This window comes from Solanum lycopersicum, chromosome 9 (genome assembly GCF_036512215.1).
Source record: "Solanum lycopersicum chromosome 9, SLM_r2.1".
Taxonomy (NCBI): Eukaryota; Viridiplantae; Streptophyta; class Magnoliopsida; order Solanales; family Solanaceae; genus Solanum; species Solanum lycopersicum.
Genome location: NC_090808.1, coordinates 54858559 through 54867396, shown reverse-complemented (window position 1 = coordinate 54867396; position 8838 = coordinate 54858559).

Here is an 8838-nt window from a genome sequence, read left to right as displayed (position 1 = left end):
TTGAGAACCAAAACCAAGAGTTGTGAGCAGTTTGTGGTATAACCTAATAATATTAACCCTTCTTATTATATGACTAAAGTGGTCCATTATTAATTTTTATATTATTATTCTTGACCACCACTAAATAAGTTACAGAAACTACCCATAAGTTTCATAATTCTCTAATACTTCAAAATACCCATTTTAAAATTTACGGAAAGAGTCCAAATAGATCTAGTTATTAAATAATCCTAACGAGTTGTTCCAATAGATACCAATTTACCCATCATTTGTCCTCGAAAGATCGAAAGAAATGTGAAAGTAGGAACGGTAGTTGTCTCAACAATTTCTTTCAAAAATATTAGTTTTCAAGACCTCACCTTAAATGTACCAAACCAACCAATCGAAGACCTACACATCCTCTCATACAATGCTTTAAATGGGGTCATTTCGATACTCCAATGATAGCTATTATTATATAAAAACTCAACTAACAACATAAAAGTTAATCGTACACATGTCTGCAACACCACACACACTTAATACACTCTTAATACATAAACCACTCTTATTAAGATTTTCCTCACATAAAATATTTCCTCGATCTTAATCTACAAAAAAAATGTGATCGTTAAACATCAAGTAATCATCAAGGACAAACAAACTCATCTAATCCAAAGATTGAAATGATTAAGTAATCATCATCGAGTGATACACCCAATCATACATAACCTCTAACAGCAAGATCGAAATTCTAGATTAGTAGTCATTACAAATAAACCTCAAGAATGAAAAAACTAGACCCAGTGGTCCTCACATTCAATCGCACATAGACAAAACATGATACCCAGGAAGAGATAAATCTTAAGTCTATCGAAAAACTATAAATTTTCATGGTAGATCTCTTACAAACTCTCAAAAACAATTATACTTCAACTATCCCAACAACAACAAATCTTCCATAAATGGAATGAACAATTCTAACCAGGGATGTCACCCTACCATCAGGACAATCACAAAACTGGAAACACGATCCATTATTAGGGACTCATCCATAGGAGCAAAAAAATACACAAACATAGAATGTGAATTATGCTCTAAACCATTGATTTCTAGCTACCCATGATGACGAATTTAGTTCCTATTATAAATACATGATTTATCGATACTCCACTGAAGTCAACACTTTTAATAGAAAAAAAACATCATAATCATACCACACTGTCATCTACTCTACTCCCAAACCATCATTAGTACCAAAGTATTGTTATCAAATACATATCAAAGCTATGGTCATATCTTTTCCTATTTAAGAATTTCATGACAATTATTTGTCTCAAACAAGACTAATGACAAACTAACTCCATATTTCATAGTACCTTTTTATCGAGCTAAGACTATTAAATCATACTCAAAGTCAACTTCACACCACTTCCCTATACCATGCTTTAGCTACCATTCTAAAACATCACATATCTCATGCCAACATTTGGAGAAATTCTTTGTCAATCAAGTTATTCTGTATGCTATAAGCTCATAACCTCTATTCACCATCAAATGCCCATGTAACACACCTTAACATTATATGTAGTCCCATCAATAGAGCAGTATTAACCCAACTCTATTCTTAATAACCATAAAGAATTATATCTCACCTTTTACATCATTCTTAAGTCATCTATCCTAATTTGAGCAATTTAACCCCATGTACAATACTAAATTTTCATACCTTACTATTTTTCACTCAAATCAAAGCCCAGTCTTTATAAAAGTCAATAATTAACTCCTAGTATGTCTGTATCGAACTAGTTCACATCTCAGAGTCAAATCTAAACTCATAGGCAAAATCAATACAACTTTCAACTACACCCTAAGGATTTATATGAGACTTCTCATGGCGCAAACTTTTAAATATCTCAATCCTTCAATATATCAAACTCTTGTTAATTTCTCTAACTTTCTTACCGAGCTCATCCTTGTATCAACAACCCATGACATTTTACCTTATATTCTAATCCAACACTTTTAAGTGAAACCCTTCCTTAGGTCTATTAACTTTGCTACTCACACATGCATAAGTCCATCCATATATTTAATATCTGATGTAAATAATATATTATTTATTTTTATTTTACCTCACCAATTCATACCTTTATAAAACATACCACCACAATAGTAGATTCAAACTGAAACGTTTGAATTATAAATCGAACAATGTAATTAAATCTCCTTATTGATAACTTGAAGATTTTTATGAATTTACATATCTTCACTTATCATTGATCGTCTGTTCATCAATCTTATCATATCCTTTGCTATAAGTTCAACGCGGTTATTAATTAATAAACTCAAAATTACAAGAGAACTTATTATCACACTCGAGTTGAGTGTATGTACATTCCTTTCTTAAGTTTTATTAGATAGATTTTAACCAATTTGATAAACATGTGACACTAAAACCATGACCATATTAAAATATATGAAACGACATGTCTCAGAATCCAATTCTAGACCTCCAAAAGATACCTCTTTATCCCTTGCAATTAGAGAAAATATTGTTGTTCTCACCTCTTTCTAACAATTGTATTATATCCCACAATTTTTTTTTTATTATGACTACAACTCTTTTAAATTCAATTCAAGTGGTGGCCAAACATACCCTAAATCTTTCTATACAACCACAATATTAGATGCTCGCAAATCGTTAGTGCTGTACAAAACTCGTTTCACCAACAATCCATATTATATAATTTCATCCAAATCACAATCCATCACCAATCCCTTATCATCATTACGAACTCTAATCACCTGCATTGTTTTAAATTAAGATTCCTCTTATTTGATATTATATTAAAACACCTCATAATACACACTATAAATACAATGCCTCTACAATTTTAATGCAAGCACCACCCAAACGCAGCTGTTGTTCGGAACCAAAAATATAAACTTGCGGACATCTGAATCCAATCTCCACCGTTCATATCAACAAAAAAGACGTCAGGAGCACGTAGTTTAAATTTAGTCCGATTCAACGATTCGTTAATTGAGAAAAATGATCTGAAGGTTGATTGGAGAAAAGGTATGTAGCAAAATAATTTTTTTCTCCTCTCTTGTTGAAAGCTCTCTCAAAACCCCACTATGTCCTAATGTCTTTCTAGGATAATAATCATAAGTAATTCAATTTTTCTCTTAAGACCATCCTCTATTTTCCTTACAAAGTCAAAATCAACTAAAAATAGAATTACAATTCCAATACTGTTCCTAATAGAATTGGAAACCAAATAAAGAGAATAATTTAAATCCCTTTTCAAGTAGGATTAGGCCTAGTATCCAACACTTAAGCAAATACTAAATTTTATATCAGAACCGCTGAAACACTTTTAAGACTTTGTTGCCAATAAAATTGATCCTAAATGATTATTTTTTATACTAGTACAACAAACATAAACTACATAGGTTATACATCACTTTATATTTTTACCGTCATGCTAAGCTGGCCATTTTCATCATCAAGAAGTGAACCTTTTCTTAGACTTGACACCTTACACTCAGGTATACAAATCAAATTTAAGGGACTAGCTCAATTTGATACGCATTTTCTTACTAAAATTTTAAATTTAGTTCACCCAAGTAAACTCAATAGCACTTTCTTTTCCTATAAGTTTATCATCCTAGTATCAATTTACCTTTGGAATCTTAAGATTAAATCATCAGTCCTTATTCACAACCCTCATGATACATTTCACAACCTAAATATATTAGTATCGTACCAAAAAATCATCGTTAAAATATTTATTAAAAATAATGGAATTCAAGTGCTTGTAGTAATACAATAGTTGATTTTCAAATGTGAATGAAACACTAATTCTCAGTATCTGAACATGTCCTACAACTAATAACTTCTTTAGGAGTTAGTATTCTTAGTTGAAAATTGATTTACCCTTTTCACATAACCCTAGTACTGCCACATCAATACCTCACTAGAACACATCATACCTATCGATATGATCGTACCCAAATAGCCCACATATTTCTATCCGTTGAATAATTGCAAAACATTATCGAATTTGATCTCTCTCTAGCCCAAACAGTTTGTTTTACTTCTTTAACCAATTCATTAACAAAATAACACACTTCCTAACTCTAACCAACTAAGCATCAATGACCCTCTCTGATGTACCCTCACTCTATGAAGTCATACTAGGGTCTTTACTGATCGACACTCAACATGAAACTACCATCACATCTTGGAATCGAGAAAATATACTTATTTCTAAGGACATATTTTTCTTCTCTTGTTGAAATTTTAATTCCTAACACTCTAGTACTAACAATATTTGAAATGGAGTGAAGAAGTTCAGATACCAATTTGTATAAACTAGATTCCAATTGGATTAAAGTAGTAGCACGAAAGAAATAAAGAAATGAGTTTTCCTAAAGTCTTACAGCTTCTCGAAGAAAAGTAAAGGCGTCCCTGTACCACTTTGCAAGGCTCTATTAGACTTGTCCTTGTGTAATTAGATCACCGAACCTCACGCTCTAGTACAAGATTGTCACGACCTAAAATGAGTCGTCAGTGGCACCCACACATAACCCCCTAGGTGGGAGAATCAACCAATTTAACCCCAACTTACAATGTACAAACATAATGCGGAAGCTCAAAACTTACTAAATATCTTTTCCCAAAATCTGAAAGTCATCACAACAAGGACACTAAATCTCCAATGTACTAAGTTTAAGAGTATCAAAGACACCAAAATAAATAAAATACAGTAATTGTTCGAAAACTATGGACATCAGGTAATGACTGAGAGAATCCAACCCAAGCTCGAATGAATAACTCACCCTTGATCCTGATATGTCGAGACTTGATAGAGCTGAGGGCGATTCAAATTTGTCGGTACAGTTGTTGCACTCCATATAAGGAAAACAGAGAAAAATACAAGTAGGGCTCAGTATGAGGGAACATGTACTAAGTAAGTATAATCGGTCAACCCAAAATAATAACTAATATACAAAGAATAATAGTATAAAATCAACTATAGTACTTAATACGTGATAAGCAACAAACAACATGGACATGTGATCACTGAAGCAAGTAATTAATCAATCACAATATCAAGCACACACGAGGACTCATGCCTCCACACCACGTTCGTTGAAAAATGGTTTCTTTGAGATTGAGTACATTAAACTAATTCAATATCCTTTTCCTTTAATGTTACTGTGTCAGAATGTGACACTCCGATCCAATTATATCATGTTGGAATGTTACACTCCGATTCAATTATACTGTGTCGGAATGTGACACTCCAATCTAATTATACTCTGTCGGAACCTGACACTCCGATCAAATTATACTGTGTCGGAATTTGATACTCCGAACCAAGAATACCTTTGTCAGAACGTGACACTCAAATCCAATAATACCATTAATCTATCCTTTATTATCATCGCTTTAAATTCATTGTTATATTATTTCATCAAGCCTTCTTTGTTCAAAACATCACTTCAATAAAGAGCTCAAGAATATAAATTCCACTGTCTTAGGATTTTAGACCAATCACAAAACACACAACCAAGCCACACAACCACAAAATCAAGCACAAAGAAAACTTAATAATATCATTGAATGCATATAAATCACTATTAAGAGTTTATCATCAAATAGCATATACCATAACCTACATCCGCCAAAGAACCAAATTGAACAAGTTACTTCTTCACTACTTTTCCTTTCCTCAATGCCTCCGAAATTTTCCAATCTATCACATATGCATAATTTGTAAATTAACGAGTCTATAGACACACTCACGTTATTTTATGTCTAGCCTATACATAAAACTACATAATTCTATAATCAATTTCCTCAATTTCAAACCTAAGTATAAGTCTTAATTCCTCCTATTAGCATAACTTATTTGTAATTCATATAATATACTAAACCTGATATTAAATTACCTATCTCAATATACCAAATTTATAGTTTGTAATATAATAATAAAACTATAAAATTTAAAGTTAATGCCACTAGTTTCGTGACAACCAACATTTATCAAATTCATCTCCAATATAAAAATGCACCCTAAAAAATATAATAATAATAATAAGTTAAGCCTTCCAGTGGCGCTTCTCTAAAGCCAGAACAATATAAATCCTAAAGTTATGACATTAGAGTTACAATTTCATTTTGTAGCATTTAATATCTCACTCTATAGCATTTTATTAGTAATTATATTGTTAATTTTTATTTATTGAAAAGAGTTGTTATTAAAAATTAAGTAGATAAAGTGGTAATGAGTAATTAATTTTAATGATTAAGAATTCCAAAACATTTATTAAGTTGCTTTTGACTGTGCATTTATTGAATGTTGCATGTTTGAGAATTTAAAGAGTTTACCTTTTTATTGAGTTAAATTAAAGCTAGATAAATTATTAGCATTACAATTATTCTTCATTGCAAAATTTCTCTATTATTTTGAAATTTCTTTCAACATATACTTCATTTCTTTTCCCAAGAATTCAAGATTATTTTCATAGCTGCATATTTCATTTCTGATGGATAACATTGTGTAAATTTTAATTAAACATAGTGGAAAGTGGAATTCTTTGGGTTAGTATTGTTGGTTTAATTTAGATTTGTCATTTTTTACATTTAAAACATTGTTAAATTTTTTTGTTAACTGTACTATCAGTTTGTAATTATTTTTTTGGAAAGAAACAGTATGTACTGTATAGCGTACATGAAGTTTGAAGTTTATTTTATTAGTGAATGAAATGCTTATGAAACATGTATCATTTTTATATGAATTTTTTATAGAACAAAATTTTGTTTCTATTTAAATAATAATATATGTTATTTTATGAATTTTGTTTTTAAAATGTATTGTGTATCTTTAATTGGAGTATCGTATATATTAGTGAATGATATAATTAAATGTGTATGAATTATATGAACTAATTAGTGTATATTTAATTGAATCGTATAGCAAATGTGTATGAAGTATATAGAAATTAAACATGTTATTTTACTAAAATATTATTTTAATATTGTGAAACAGGAAAATACGTCGATTTTCAAATGGAGGGCATCATATATGATGTGTCTACTCTCTATATTGGTTTAGTTAATGCAATAATAACTCAACTTAATATAGAAGAAAATATAAATTCTATTGAGATAAAATACGTTATTAATGATATTTGTCCCCCTATTACTATTCATAATGATGTTGGGGTAAAGGTTTTTCTTGATCAGAAAAAGGTTAATTTTAATTTCTTTTCAAAATATCCTTTGTGCATCTCTTTGGTAAATCATGAGATGCATAATGAAGGTCATAGTGTTATTAATACTAATATAATAAATTGTGATGTTAGATTGACAAATATTTACGTTGATCTATACTCCAATAATTCTATTCATTTAATCCAAATGAATTTAGAAGGAGTTATCAAAGAGAATAATGAAGGTGGTGATGATATAATAAGTGACCATTCAAACCTATTTGTTGCTGAGGATCAAGTTTACAACAATAAGAAAACATTGAAGGGGGTTATGAGGCATGTTGGACTTGTTGAAAAGTTCAATTTTCGTGTTGAGCGTTGTAATGCATCAAACTAAGTTCACACTACTGTTTTTAGATCCTAAAATGCTGCCACCATGTCCAAAGAGAACAGCGGGTAGACCAAAACCTGAAAGATGGAAGGTGTTTGCTGACGTGAAATTCAAAAGGACGAAAAAGACGTGCAGTAGATGTCGTCAGGTTGGACACAACAGAAAGACATGTTCAAATTATTCTGTGCAAAAATAATGATTTCGTAATGTTAAATTTGTTATTATGTTGTTTTGAATGTTTGAAACACATTTTGTTTTATTGAGTGCAGTAGTTATCACTGACATTTACGATATTCACATAATATTTCATATGGTTTTCATTCAATTTTCGTATATATATATATATATATATATATATATATATATATATCATTTGTTTATGTTACATATGTCAAAGTACAATATGACATTCATAATTCATACAATATTTATACATTATAAATATAAATTGAACTATACTTCCATTCATATAATCTTTAGGTTGTATTCATAGAATGTTCATACAGTATTCATACAATGTTCATATATATCATTTTTTTCCGTTGCATATGTCAAAGTTAAATATGTCATTCATAATTCATACAATGTTTATACATTATAAATATTAATTGTACTGTCCTGTTATTCATAAAGTGTTCTGTATGTTATTCATACAATGTTTATACAATGTATATATATATATATATATATATATATATATCATTGGTTTCTATTACATATATCAAAATCAATATGACATTCATAAATCATACAATGTTTATACATTAAAAATATACATTGAACTATACTACCAATCATAAACTATTATGAAACATGTATTTATTGTTAAGTTAGTTCATATAAACTTGCAATCTATTTCAAACAAAATTCATTCTAAAATAATTGTAACATTGATACATTATAGACCATTTAAAAGATATCCCACCATATAATAGACCATTAGGATCCTTTCCCTTGAGACTAGCTAGAACTTCATCAATCCTCACAAAAGCATCATCTCCGTCTTCATAACATATTTGACAGGTAGGATTTTTACCTGCAATTTAATCACACAATGCTTTAGCCAAATGATCTATCAAACTTTCAAATGAGCATGCAAATGCAGTCAAATAATATTCCAATTGGATATGTTTCATCTTGTAAGATGAGAAATTCAATATATAGAGAGTGTCTATAGCACTGGATTGTGCAAAAACTAAATTTCATACTATTAAAAAAAATTTCATACACAAATGATACAT